General features: G+C 42.4%; 1 protein-coding gene across 2 annotated transcripts in view; it reads left to right on the top strand.

The window, feature by feature from the left end:
- Positions 1-1,470: 1,470 nt before the first annotated feature.
- CUL1 (cullin 1) overlaps positions 1,471-14,853 on the top strand; it is a 53,741-nt gene continuing 40,358 nt past the window's right edge. For both annotated transcript variants that reach the window (XM_069007739.1, XM_069007738.1), the window contains exon 1: positions 1,471-1,558. The gene's annotated coding sequence lies outside the window, so the exon portion shown is untranslated. The remainder of the gene's footprint in view (positions 1,559-14,853) is intronic.

Raw genomic sequence — 14,853 nt, 5'->3', positions numbered from 1 at the left:
TGCAGATTGCAAACAGGTCCAGGTAACTTCTTATCCCTCAATAAGTCAGACCAAATACCTTCACACATCTTCCAAGCAGCTCACATCTAAACAATAAAATTTCCTTTCTTTCAATTTCTACCCTCTTCTTCTCTCTGCAGTGTTGTTTCCAAGTTGTTTTGTTATTACTCTTGAAACTCACAGAAAGATTTCTATGTTCTTACAAAAGCCACACTTTAATCAAAGTTTTCAAGGCAATGTTCATGCACCTCAAGGCAGTAATTCCTGATGTGAATAACTCAAGAGGAGCTTCACAGTTTGGTTTAACACTTGCTTGACAAAGACATACTGTTAACACACAGCTGTACCATCCACTCAGGCTCCCAGACTCAGTGTGGTGCCATTCACTATGTCGAGGGCACTTTAGAAACCCATGTTACTCATAAACATAAAAGCAGCTGCTTAGCTATGGATGGAGGAAAGTCTTATCATGTCTAATGATGTCATCCTGAAACACATGGAATCATAGAATGTTACGGATTTGGAATGGACCTTGAAGATCATCTAGCCCCAAACCCCCCTGCCATGTGGAGGGATACCTCCCACTAGACCAGGCTGCTCAAGGTCTTATCCAACCTGGCCTTGAACACTGCCAAAGTTGGGGCATCTACATCCTCCCTGGACAACTTATTCCCTTGTTCCAGCATCTCACCACCCTCACAGTAAAGTTCTTCCAAATATCTAACTTAAAATTCCCTTCGTTGAATTTGTACCATTGCTACCTGTCCTTTCACTACAGTTCCTGACAAAGAGCCCCTCTCCAGCTTCCCGGTAGGACCCTTCAGATACTGGAAGGTTGCCATGAGGTCTTCATGCAACCTTCTCTTCTCCAGGCTGAATAGCCCCAGCTTTCTCAGCCTGTCTTCATAGGGGAGGTACTCCAGTCCTTTAATCAACTTCGTGGCCTCCTCTCGACTTGCTCCAACAGCTCCATTTCCTTCTTATGGTGGGGACACCAGAACTGTACACAGCACTCCAGCTGGGGTCTCACCAGAGAAGAGCAGAGGGGCAGAATTATCTCCCTCACCCAGCTTGCCCCGATGCTGCTTTTGATGCAGCCCAGGTTCGACTGGCTTTCTGGCCTGCGAGCGCACACTGCCAGCTCACGTTGAGTTTGTCATCGACCATCACTCCCAAGTCTTTCAGCTCATCCTTCAGCTCTTCTGGCACGGGACTAACCTGGGGAGGGGTCGGAGCAACGACCCCTCGGGCAGGGCAGGGCCTGGCAGCCAAGGAGATGGCGGGCGGCCGGCCGGCCTCCCCTGCCGAGCAGCTCATGCGGGGGCACAGGCTCCGCCAAGAGGCCGAACCCCAGCCCCACCAGGCCCCGCCGGCGCGGGCAGCCGCAGCCCCGGGTCCCCCACCCGCCGTGAGCCGGGGCGGGGCGGGTGCGAGGGGCGGCGCCTCCGCGATCCCCGGGCCGCGCCGGGGGGAGGCGGCGGCGGCGGCGGATCCGGGCCCGGCGGAGGCGGAAGGGGCGGGCGGACGCGGCCCTGACTCTGCGGGACGCGCGATGCTGGTGAGTGCGGGGAGGCCGCGGCGTTGTGTCGCAGCGAGGCCCGGCCGGGCCTGGCTTGGCCCGGCAGGCGGCGAAGGCGGCGGTGCGGGGCCCGGCACTGAGTCACGCCGCGGGGAGCGGGGGAAGGGGCGGTCGGGCCCGGCCCGCCCGTCCGCCTGCCTGCCCGCCTTTCTTCTCCCGGGCGCGCTCCCGGCCCCGGAGCGCGGGGGCGGTGGTGGTGGCTGCCCGGCCCGCTCGTGGATCCGGCCCCGGAGCCGCGGGCCGCGCCGGAGCGGGGAGGCCGCGAACTGCGCACTCAGAACGCATCGCCCCCGTCGGGGTGCGGGAGCGCCCCGCGGCTGCCCCGGCCCCGCAGGATCTGCCCGGCCGCCGGGGGGTTGCCCGCTCCCTCCTCCGTCCGTCCTTCCCCGGCTCTCCCCCGTTGACCGCGGCCCCCGCATGGCCAGGGCACCTCTGTGGCTGCCCGAGCCTTTCCGTCCCGCCCCGACGGCTCTCAGACCTCGGGCCCGACCTCCCGCAGCCCCACAGCCCTCCCTGTGCTCCCCTCGGCTCCGGGACTGCCCACCCCAGCCTTCCCAGGCCCTGGTCGTCCCACGCCTCTGCCCTCTTTTTTCCCTGTGAGCTTTTGTCCGTAACCTCAGCGGGCTCTGTTTTGGGTTGTTCACCTGCTCTCTGTCCTCCCTGTCCTTTTCTGTGCTGCTTCCTTTCACCCTGTTGTATCCATCCCCATAGCCCTAGTGATACTCAGGTCTGTCTAGGAGCTTTTTAATTGTACCTAGAAAAATTCCCTAGTGCCCTCAGTACCATCGTGGCTGGGGGATATTTGCCACAGTTCATCTTTGTCACCTTCTCTAGGTTTCTCTCGCTCTCAAGGACTGTGCACCAGGCTTCCCCTTGTTGCCACCTACTGTTGTGGCCTTACCACAGAAGGTGCCCTCTGTAACCTTTTGCTTGTCTGTGTATTTATTGTCTCTATCAAGATAACTAGTCCTGCATTATTTGTTGTTTCAAATAACCAGCTCATTTGTTTCCCAGTAACTTTGCCACTGAGAGCTAACTGTGTCCTGATTGGGATCCTTTCTCCATCCTTGTTTCCTCTTGAAGTTATATTCCAGCACTGTCATTATCCCTCTGTTATCTTTCCCCTTCCAGTTTTCTTCTTCCCAATAACCATTTCCTTCTTCGTGTTTTTTTGCCTTTCTGATCTTACTTTCCTGTCATTAAAACCTTCCTTGTGATCTCACCTAATACTATTTTCTTTCCACATACTCCTTTCCTTTGTAGAGTCATGTGCTATCTCCCCCACTTTGTATTTAAATCTATGCCTTTGAGGAGAAAGGAATTGTACCCGAGGTTATCTGTATACGTGTGTTCTGGTTTCAGCTGGGGTAGAGTTAAACACTGAAAGGGCAGAGATGACTTACTTGTTTTACCTTATTTTGTTTTGATCTTTTATTGACTTCCTCAGCAACCTTTCCCTTGGTATATGTGTTCATGTATAATCATATACCTCAGCCCTAATAGGCACACATACCCTGATGCTACTCAGGGAGAGAAAACTCTATTGGAAATCCTTTCGGCAGGACTGGGAGGAATGGTCCACAAGGGCCAGAAATACCTGGTGGCTACATGACTTGAATTAGGCCAAATAATGTTTGTAATACCATATTGTGAATTGGTACTTAGTTGATATGGAGTGTATTTGGGATGCCTCCTCTTTGGGGAAGTACTAAGATACTATATAGGTATCATGGTATGTAGTCTTTACTTACAGTGAACTGCTGTAATGTTGTGTGTTGATGGTTAGGTGTCCATGTGGCATCGGCACTTTGTGTCTCTGATGGTCGCTTAACTAGAAAGATGTCTTTTCCCTCTGCTTTGTAACTTCTTGTTTTCAGTATTTGTTGTCCAACTTCTTATTTTGTTTCTTTCTTAGTTGCTTTGGTTCTTAAAATTGGATACATTTCACAGTCACCTCATGACTACATATGTGAGGTGCAGGTGAAACACTGGGCATACTTGTCCCAGGGAGGCATGGTGAACACATTTGATCTCGTGAGTAATTTGTACACCTAACTCTAGAATCCCAGTTCAGTGCCTTGCGTTAACAATGTCTCTGGAGGAAACTTTCCACTACCTATCCAGAGATCATGTAGAAAACAGTGTCTTAGTTTGGGCACCTAAATTAGGCATATGCATTCTACTCCTTGGCTGATGAAATAGTGGTGCTGGTTTAGCAAAATGATTCTTCTTCCACCTTACTCCTTTGTACACTGGTTTGAACTGGCCTTAAAACTTGGGCCTGTTACTTGAACTGTCAGCATGAGAAAATTGCATTGCTTTAATTTAAATAACTTAAATTCATTTCAGCTAAATGGATGCACACCCTTATTTGGATACTGCTTTGGGGGTGCCTGTTTTTTTGGTTTAGCTTATTCTTAGTCTTGGTGCAAGCTCCTGGATTTTAGATGTATTATTATGAAAACAATACTGAATCCTTTGAGAAAGTTCTCAGATATTCAGCTTAAAAGTTATCCTACAACTGTCATGTTAAGATCGCTGAGTACTGCTTTTCATCTGTTGTGTTTCTTAGGTAGAGCCTAGTTTTGTGTAGTTACAATTATTTCAGTAGGGCCCAGCTTAATGATGAGTCATATCCCAGGTGCCAGTGGTTGCATGAATTGGGAATACCTGGAATCTTCTCTCTTGCCGCTGAAGTTGGATTTTTTTTTTTTTAATTAATCAAAAACCCTACAAAATTTTAGTGAATGAAACAGCTTTAAAGATGTTCTACTTGCACTTACACCACTCTCAACATCAAAAATTTGTATTATGAACATGAAGTGAGGGATTTCCTTGTAAGAGGTTGTCAGTGTCTTACCAACTCTGCTGTTGTACTTCCCGTGCTGTCCAACAGGGTCTGTCTGGGCATCAGAAGGAAAACAGAAACAGGGCAGATGTCCCACTTGGATGGGATATCAGGAGGATGTGTACAGGCAGTTTAGCGGCCTGCAGGTTGATACAACCTTCCTGCTGCACAGACCTGGAAGAAAGAAGAGTATGGAAAACTTGGCCTTGGAAGTTCTGCATGTGCTTTAGGAATGCATGATCTCATTTTGAACAGAATACTTAGGTGCTAGCATTTTTTAGGTACACTAATAGAAAAAATTTAGTTACTGTATTTTTCAAGCTTATCTCCATGTGAAGAAGTGGTTCTTGGAACCAACATTTAGAGGTCTGGGTACAAATTATAATCTGTACAGCATGCAAACTTAAACTACTATTTTTTTTATTTGTTATGGAGACCACTGACTTTCCCTTGCCTGATGAAGGAGAATTTTCAGTAAGAAAATGTAGTGATTGGAAAATCATAGAGACATGTTGAGCTTGTGTACATGAGTAACTTGCTGTTTTATTATAAGAGTTGTAGGTTTTTCAACAGAAGAACTGCTAGAACAAGAACAGATTGACTGTTCATGTTTCTACAGCACTGCAGTCCAGACCTGTTACAGACATGTCTAAATGACTTGGTAATAAAATTGTTCTGAGCTCATGTGCCCTGCTGTAGTGCTGTAACTTGAAGCCTTTACTGTAACCACACAGATAGAACCTTGTCAGATTTAAACACTCGTTGCAGTATCCCAGCTTCTGGAAAGAGCACTGGTTTAGGAAATAATGTGTCCCAGTGGGTAGTTTTCTGTCAGTTTGCTTTTTACCCATAGAACCTCTGATGTCACAAGAGTGAACCTCTTCCTGTTGCTGGCTTACCTCTTCTCATAAATGATACAAGTCAAAATCAAATACATTTTTTTTTAAACTAAACCAAACATTGATTACATTCCACTTCATTTAATGTAGTGTTTTTCAAATCCTTCTTTATCTATGAACCTTAGAAAAATGCATATAGGCTACTGTGAAAATAGGAAAATAGTAATTCTGTTTTGCACTTGAGGAAATGGGTATAGACTCATATGTAAATTTTTGCCAGAGTTGGGATCTCTTTCTCTCCAGAATTGCACTACTTTCTTTGCCAGTTGTATCCTGAACTTGTCAAAAGGAACAGGTGATTATTGCCCTCTGTTCTGCTCTCAAGTGACCCTACCTGGAGTACTCTGTGGCACACAGCACAAGAAAGACATGCACCTATTGGAGCAGATCCAGAGGACGGCCACAAAAGTGATCAGTGATGGAACACCTCTCCTATAGCTGAGAGGGTTAGGCTTGTTCTGCCTGGAAAAGAGAAGGTTCCAGGGAGACCTTACTGAGGCTTTTCATTCAGTTTATAAACGGGGATTATGAGAAGGATGGAGAGAAACATTTTACCAAGGCCTGTAGTGACTGGACAAAGGATTTAAGTTTTAAATGGAAAGAGTGTGGATTTAGTTTGGATATAAGGAGGGAATTCTTTACTGTGGAGGGTGGTGAGGCATTGGAACAGATTAGCCAGAGAAGTGAATGCCCCATTTCTGGCAGTGTTCAAAGCCAGGTTGGATGGGACTTAGAGCAACCTGATCTAGTACAAGATGTTTGTCTGTGGCAGAGGGGTGGTTATTAGGTGATGTTTAAAGGTCCCTTTCAACCCAAACCAGTTTATGGTTCTTGAACAAACACTGTAACTTCGATGTGATGTTCTTCCAAAAATCTCAGAAAAAAAAATTATGTTGTCTCCTTTTCTTCCCCTTTGGATTATTCTGGTTTTGGAGTCAAAAGGTTCCCTGTTTTAGCTTGGCCTAGTAGGTACAAGGCATTGCTTGACAGCAGGACTAAGAATAAAGGACTAAGAAAATATATTTTCTCTGACATCTTTGTAGTTATGCACTGGATTTGAGTATCAGTTTGATACCATTGACTTCTGGGGTTTTTTTCGATTAGAAGTACCTGAAGGTGATATAAAATTCTCATTGTCTTTGGATTTCATTAGATTTGCTGTAGTTTATGTTCTGTATGGCTCAAGCTTGGTGTTATTGTGAAGAAGAAATGGATTTGCATGTAGGATGGTGAGGATCATGATGCTGGAAAATTTTTGCAGTGCAGGGAGCTTCTCACTCTGCTCTGGTAACATACTTTTGAACACATGCACATGCTTTTCCCGTTTTATTGGAGACTGGTGGCTTTGCTACTGGGACCCAGATGTATTTGATTCATTAATATACAAGGTAGAAGTGAAGTTTTTGACCTTAAAGCAGGTACCTACAAGAATTTGGGTTATTAGTAATGCAATTTCAGCTATAACTGAACTTAGAAACTTCTTGTTTGTATTTTTAATATGCATTTGATGTAACTTGACTTTTTGTTGCTCTGTATTTCAGGTTGGACAATATCTTAATGTGGATTAGATTTCAGAACTAAGGCTGCTGGTGTGACCTTAGTTCACCCTGTTTTGCTCTGTAATTTAAACTTAATTTCATATGAAAATTTGCAAGCTCATCTTGTCTCACAGACAGTGGAGACTCACTTGGAAGTTTTATCTGAAGTTTGGAGGACTGAATTAGGGGAAAAAAAGAGTTATAGGAAATAGTTCTTGTTTTGTTAGCTGTTAGTCTTTTAATCTTGCTTCTCATGGTAATAATTTCATGGGCAAATGCTCTGCTTGCTTCTGGGTAGCCAAAGGATAAACTTTTCACTGTACAATTGAAAATGCTTTTTTAGAATGTTTTGCATTTTCTTAAGGAAATAGGCTCTTCTCTTACTCTCTTTTTTTCCAGAGATAACTTCGGAAAAGTTTACTTTTATTATTTCTGAAAGTATGCCTATGCTAGGATGCCATCACTAATAGGAGTTGTATAAAATCAAAATTGATATCCTTAAGTAATTAAATTGATTTTGTTAGATTCTAATGCAGGGTTAGGTTTAAACCTTAATGGTGTAAGCTTAATCAACAAGAAGGAGGATTTAAATGTGGGTGTTAAGGATGTGTGGCAATTTTAACTTTTACAAAATTAGTTAAATTGTTTCGCTTCTATAGCAAGGGTGCCTGCTGCAGTCATTAGAGGTCAAAACTGATTTAAAATGTGCTGAAAATGATATAGAATTTAAGCAGAACTACCTTTTTGTGAGGTGTAAATTCTTGGCTGTAAGTTAAGGCTGTTAGAATTCAGATTTAGTAGTTGAACCAGAAAAATTACATGTGAATCCCTTTCTAAGCTTTAGAAAGCCCATTCTTTTTTGGGCTGGCTGTATTTAGGCATCTGGAATGAAACATACGAGAGTTGTACTGTTCATTGCTAACAGTGTTTGCAGCATTACACCACAGTAGGAATCAAGATCACTAGCACATATATCTGTGCACTTAATGTAGACACGATTTAAAAGGATAATAAGAAAATAAAGAGGGAGCGGCTTTCACAGGTCGTGATTTTGTCACATGCAGGAAATGAATGTAAGTAAGTGCAGCAGTCCTTGATTTGTCCATTATTTGTCACTTCAGACTGAAATATTAGTATCAAGGTGAATATGGGAGGAAGCTCTTCAGTATTTAAGCTGTGTTCTTGTGGTACATTTGAATGTCTGAAAATACCAGACTGCTTGCAAGATGAATCGGTGTGACCATCATCTTTTTTTATAAATCAAAGTGGCAAACTGGATTGCCTTAATCAGTTGAGTTCTTGCACAAGTAACAAGAGGGAAGAAGCTGTAAAATTAGCAAGCACTTGGGAAAAGATTCCAGCCAGAATTGTTTTTCGCTTGTTAACAATCTGTTAATGGTAGTTTTAAAGTTATTGGTAAGAACTGCTGCCTTCCAAGAGCATGGAAAAACTCTGTATGGAAATATCATTGCAGGTGAAAAATTCCTGTTTGTGTCTTTAACAGGGCAATATGAAAGTATTTGTTGTGGTGCATTGAGTGCTGTTATAATTTTGGGGGATTTGTGTTAGGGTTCAGAGGCTTGCCCTGTGTGTTCTGGTGGAGGTCACGCTGTGTCTGAAGCAAACTGTTAGACGATACCAACATTTTCTTGGTGGAGACCAGTAGGATTATGATGTTTTAGCTTATTAAGTTGGATTTAGTTGAAGTTTTGATGTCTGGTAAGATCTTTTGGGAAAGCAGTTATGGGTAAGAATTGTCCTTGCAGGATCATTAAGGTCTCTAAACTGGCCCAAGGTATTTTAGAGTTTCCAGTCTTCTGTGCTTGTTCTTTCTAAATTGCATGGGATTTGACTCCCTGCTGCTGTTGCTTCTTTTTTCTTTTTTTTCCTTTTTTTTTCCTTTTTCCCTTTCCAAGAAAACAAGGTATATTACTCTGTCTTCTGCTTGGCATATTGGGTATCTAACAATTTTCATGGCTTGTCCTCCTTCATTTTCCTTTTCTGCATCTTGACTGGTTCAAGAAGTGCATCTTCACATGCATTGTCCTTCATGGTATGTTTATTTGGGTTTCATTGGGCTTTGTTTAGTCTTTTGCTTTCTTGTTTGTTTTTATTTTTGTTTGGGTTTTTTATGCAGGTTGTATCATATAGATGATTTAAGCCAGACAGAAAATGGGAATAGTCAAGGCTCTTTGACTTATTGTGGTGGTTTGACCCTGGCTGGATGCCAGGTAGTCACCAAAGCCACTCCATCACTCCCCTCAAGCAGACTGGAGAGGAAAAATACAATGAAAGGCTCATGAGTTGAGACAAGGACAGGTACAGATTTCTCACTGATTACCATCATAGGCAAATTAATTGAATTTATTAGTAATCAAAATAAGAGCAGGTTAATGAAAAGTTAAAACAAATTTTAAAAACACCTTCCCCCCACCTCTCGCTCCTTCTTGGGCTCTATTTCCTCCCTACCAGCAGCACAGGGAGACAGGGGCTGAGGTATGGTGATTTCACCACAGGCTGTTTCTCCCACAGCCCAGGGAGAAGCGTCCTTCCCCTGCTCTGGTGTGGGATCCTCCCATGTGAGATAGTTCTCCATAAATTTATCTTGCATCAGTCCTTCCCATGGGCTACAGCTGTTCATGGACTGCTTCAGTGTGGGTGTTTTTCCATGGGGTGCAGTCCTTCAGGCACAGCCTGCTCCAGTGTGGGTTCCCTACGGGGTCACAAGTCCTGCCAGGAAATATCCTCCAGCATGGGCTCCTCTCTGCATGGGTCCGCAGGTCCCTGCCAGGAGCCTGCTCCAGCATGGGATTCCCATGGGCTGATGCCTCCTTTCAGGCATCCACCTGCTCTGACATGGGTCTCCTCCATGGGCTGCAGGTGGAAATTTGCACCCCTGTGGACTTCCATGGGCTGTGAGTGCGTCTCTGCATCCCTGTGGTCCTTCATGGGCGGCAGGGGCACAGCTGTTTCACTGTGGTCTTCACACAGGCTGCAGGGGAATCTCCACTCCAGTACCTCTTCCTCCACTGACCTTAGTGTCTGCACAGTTGTTCTTCTCACATATTCTCATTTCTCTCTTCTCTGAGCACAACTACATCTGTGCAATAACTTCTTTTCCTTCTTAAATATGTACTCACAGAGATGTTACTGCCATCTCCGGTTGGTGCAGCCTTGGCCAGCGATGATTCCGTCCTGGAGCTGGCTGGCATTGGCTCTGTTGGACCTGGGGGAAGCTACTGCCAGCTTCTCACAGAAGTCACCCCTGTAGCCCCCCTGCCACTACCAAAACCTGGTCACACAAACCCACTTCACTTCTGTAAAACTTTCTTCCTTCTTTTCAGTGCACTCATATCTTGACTTGATTCTCTTTGTTCTTTTCATAATCAGCAGCATTCTTTTTTCCAAGGTGTAAAAGCTGAGCATAATTGGTGTTTTAAGAAGCTATGAAGCATGTTACTGCAGGCTCAGTTAAAAAAATACTGTAGGGTCTGCATCCTGTTTGTGACACAGAATATGCAAGACCTTAGGTTAGAAAGGGCATTTCAGTTTGGGAGCAATCTACAAACTTTGTACATAAGGATTACTTCATCAACAGCAAAGTGAACTCTCTCTGAAGATGGCCAAGCAAAACTTGAAAAGTTTTACCTGTATAGTACTTAAGGATGTAGTCCCTTGCACTGTTTTCCAACTTGATGTTGATGCAGTAAAACGACCATGAAACTTTTATTGTTGGTGGGATTCTAAATATTGACCAAACTTTACTTTAGCTGAAATTGCTAAAGGGAGAGTTTGCTTGTGTAGAACACAACAGCAAACCTTGTTGAGTCTCAATCTAGCCTTTTGTTTATGAGGCAGCATGTATATGTTGGGGTTTGGTGTGGGTTGTTTGGGGTTTTTTTGTATTAGCTATAGCATTATTGTAGGAAAATACCTGTCAATAGCTGCTGGGATTGTTTGGTCAAGGAAGACAAAGGTAAAGCTGAAAGGAGAAATAAAGAAAGAATGTTAAAGAGCTGGTAAAAGAACGGGCAAAAAGAAGGGGAAAAGCAGCACAGTCCAAGTTTCTTGGTGTTCTTCTGAGGAATAGTTATTGGTATTTTGGAAAAATCCTTGTTCTCAGGCATGCAGATAAACCAATGCAGTTAAAAAGGCTTTTAGTGAGCACAATCATGGATAATTTAAGTAAATAAGAAAAGTGTGAAAACTGCAATTCCAAGTTGCTTCCATATATTGTGTTTAAATTTGAACGTACAAGTGAATTTTAGACTCTTTCTAGCTGTGAAGAACATGTCCAGGCTTTGTTTTATTTTTTCAGCTGGCAACTGTATCATTGGCACATGAAGTAATGTAGGAGTGTATTAATTACAGTGCTTGAGATATCACTGATCAGAGCTGTAAAACATGGAGGAGAGGGTGTGGGGAGAACATTGAAGCCCTAAATGAAGTCATCGTTAGGGAGGTACAGTATTAATCACCCAAAATTTACACCAGATTTACACAACTTGGTCTTAAATTACTGCCAAATTACACGCACTTGCTTCTGCTCTTTCTTTTTTTTTTATGCTGCAAAGAATTTTTTACCACCCAAAGACAACTTTTGGAAGGGAGGAATGCATGCCTACATCTCTGCCTTTTCTCATAATGAATGAATTTTCTCATAATGAACTGAATTTAACTCCCTTGAAAATAAGATGATTTAAAGCTTTTCATACTACATGTAACTCAGTGTTTTGTAATAATACAGAGGAACTGAACATTGTAAATTTTGTAATTTTTCTCTTAAATATCTTTATTGAAAAGGGAGAAAAACTTCTAGTATTACTCTTCTGGTACTGATTTCTGGAATAACCATTTTTTACAATAGTTGTGTCATTTTGCTGAGGTACAGGGAAAATGACTGCTATAGGCAGATTTTCTAGATGTTGATTAATTACACATTTATAGTATATGAAGTGCTAAGGACACTATGCTTGTTCCTAGTCTTGCTTTAAGGATTGTGTCATATGAAATGCATCAACTCTCTACCTAGCTTATAGCCTTTATATTTAGTGACCTAAAATAATTCTGGACAGAAATGTGAGTGCTATATAATGTTGCATGCAGGGCCGTGGCTCAACTAAGCAGTGTTACAGTTCAGAGCTCATAATGCTAACCTCAACTGAAGTCAAATAAAGACAAAATTAATTTGCGGGTACATGGATATGAAAGGTGTCTTTGAAATCATAAATTGTGAGTGCAAGTGATTATAGGGACAAAATAGAATTATTTCTCTTGTCTCTTTCCATTCCATCTGACAAATATGTGCTGGAATGGAGTGCCTCCTTTAGGAGCCAGGAGGCCTTTTTTAACCGGGAAAAAATTTCAAAGAAGTAGCTTATGAATTGTAAAGGCAAAGAAGTAAAAGGTGAAAAAACAAACAAATTTTAATCTGTCCCTACCTTATACTTAAATACTTATATAAGTATATACCTATATAAGTGTACAAGTATATACTTATGTAAGGCTCCCAGCACTTATATCTAATTAGTCATGTAGATTGTATCTTACAGGCTAACTCCACAGCGGTGGAGGGAGGTATATTGTTCTTAGCTCTGTACTTAGCATTTGCATGCCTTTTTCAAAAGATGTTTGCATGACTTCAAGAAGAATCTTAAACCTGGTTTGTAGGATGGATTGTTGGCAGTGTCCTATCTCTGAAACGGTGTATGTTTTGTAAGAGAGGATATATGAATGCTGAATTGATGACTTCAGTTGTATTAGGGGTTTGGTTTATTTTTTGGTATGTTTTCTATCAAGCCTAATACTGAAGAAATAGGTGTACCTTTGGATGCGTATTGTAAGGCAAAAACTTGCCAAATATTTTGATATGGTAATACCTAAGTATCACTTCAACTGTAGCCATTTTGAAATTTATGTCAGCTAGAGTATAAACTAGCATGCAATGTTTTGAGTTGTTTTTAAAATAGTATAAGAACAAGCACACAGCTTGTGCTAGACGAAAGGTAGTGTTTAGTGTGCTTCTGTTTCAGTTTTTTGAAAATACTTGTGTGCTTGTGTCATATAGCGTTCATTCAGTATTGAATGTCTTGGGTAACCTGAGAAGTTGCCTTTGCTCAATGCAGAGACTTTGAGGGAATAAAACTGGTCAGAAATCTTATTGAGTGCTGCTGTTTGTTGAACACAAGAGAATCTGTTGAATTTCTGGATCAGACTTGCTTGGAATACAGCAACAGGGGAGCAGAACAAAGTAAGTTAGAGGAGTTGGGCTGGAAAAATGGGGAGAAAAGTGTTCATCAAGAGGAATTTCATACTGCATTTTTTAGGGAGTGACTGTACTAAATTCTTGACTTTGTTCTTTCAGCACAGAGGGCTGATATTTTGCTTTTAGTGGCCGTTAAAGTGAGCATGGTCACTGCATCATTTTTACAAAAGATACCTGCAGCCACTGTCCAAATGAACTAGTACTGTACTCTTGTTACTGGATAACTTGCATTCAGTTTTAGAAAATGGATTTGAGGCAGTGTACAGAGGTGAAATTCTGACTTTTAATACACAGACTTGTAAACTTTGGAAACTTCATAATGCTGAAGGTCTTTGAACTTATTTTTCATGACATTCATTCTACCACAGCTTATTAGTGAAACTTGCTTCTCTTCCCAAAGGTGTTTGGGCTTAGTATGATTAAAACCGGTCACTTAAACTCATGCTATTAGACATGACGAGAATGTTCTCCTCATATTTGAAATTAGACAAGAGATAAAATAAGTCTAGAGATTGTGCCTCTTTATTGTGTCTTTAAAATAATGCTATCTGGGCTCTTGCATCAGCTGGGAAGCTTTGCTCTGAACCTTTAAGTTCTTACTGTGCAAGAAGCTGACAAGTTCAAATTCTATCTGTAATTACTGAAGTAAGCTATCTTGAAATATGTAATTTAGAAATAAGGGGTTGTAGGAGAACAGCAGGTGATGCACAGGCCTCAGAGCTGTAAAGTTGAAAGTTGTATTGTGTTAGGATGTAAAAATTAGGTACTCGCTCCAGCAGATGGCTTGGGATGCTGAAAATCTGGTGGGGATTATTGTGTTTTTTAGATAAAAGTAGGGTTAACTTTCACATTTTCCTGAAGGCTTCTTCTGGCCTACACATTGTTTTCCACAGAGGGGGGCTATCTAAGAAAATAGTCTTGATTATTAGATTATCAACAAAAACAAACCCAGTGTTTTCTAATGCAATGTATTTCTTTGTATATGAGGTTTATCTATCATGATGTGTGTCCCCAGGTGATGAAAAAGAGGGAGTAACATTTCTTTTAAGTCCTTCAAGGCAGTTTTAAAGTTTTGGCAGAAGTGTTAACTCCTTTTGTTTGGGACTATTTTAATCGCAGTTCTTGAGTGCAGGGTTGAAAGATTGGGTGTCACTGAATACTTATCATACTGCTGCATCAAATTGTGCATATATTGTCTGGAAACAGCAGGGGTAATATTTCTCATGCAAATATAGCTGGTCCTGAAGCTATAATGAAGTCTGGGTTCTCTGGTCCAAAGCTACAGAGTGGATGTTGCAACTCAGGCAGCTGGTTTTATCCTTGAGGCAGGTCAGCAGCCAGTCTGATCTGTTTGGGTGAGAAAGCATGGTGATGGTCAGTTCAAGACCAGCTTGTGCATAGTCCTGCCAAGAGCACTTTGCAAGGAAGAGATCTCACTGATTTAAAGGTCACGACTTAAAGGTGAGGTTTTAATTCAGGCAGTTGCGCACAGCCTGGGCACTGAGAAATCTGGCTTAGGAGCTCTTTCTCCCTCTTTTTAGCAATTGAAGTGTTGGGTGAAGAGATGCAGTGTAACTACTGTGGACTCGATTTGACCCTTGAGAATTGTTTGCCTGGGAAAGGTTTTTTTGCGTGTGAATCCCAATAATAGCACTTTTCACATGAAATAGAATTTCTTGTGTTTGTGTATGACAACAACTGTGCCAAGTAACATAGCTTTGTGT

This window comes from Aphelocoma coerulescens, chromosome 2 (assembly GCF_041296385.1).
Source record: "Aphelocoma coerulescens isolate FSJ_1873_10779 chromosome 2, UR_Acoe_1.0, whole genome shotgun sequence".
NCBI lineage: Eukaryota > Metazoa > Chordata > Aves > Passeriformes > Corvidae > Aphelocoma > Aphelocoma coerulescens.
Note: the sequence above shows the minus strand (reverse complement) of the source record. Positions and strands in the feature narration are given on the sequence as shown.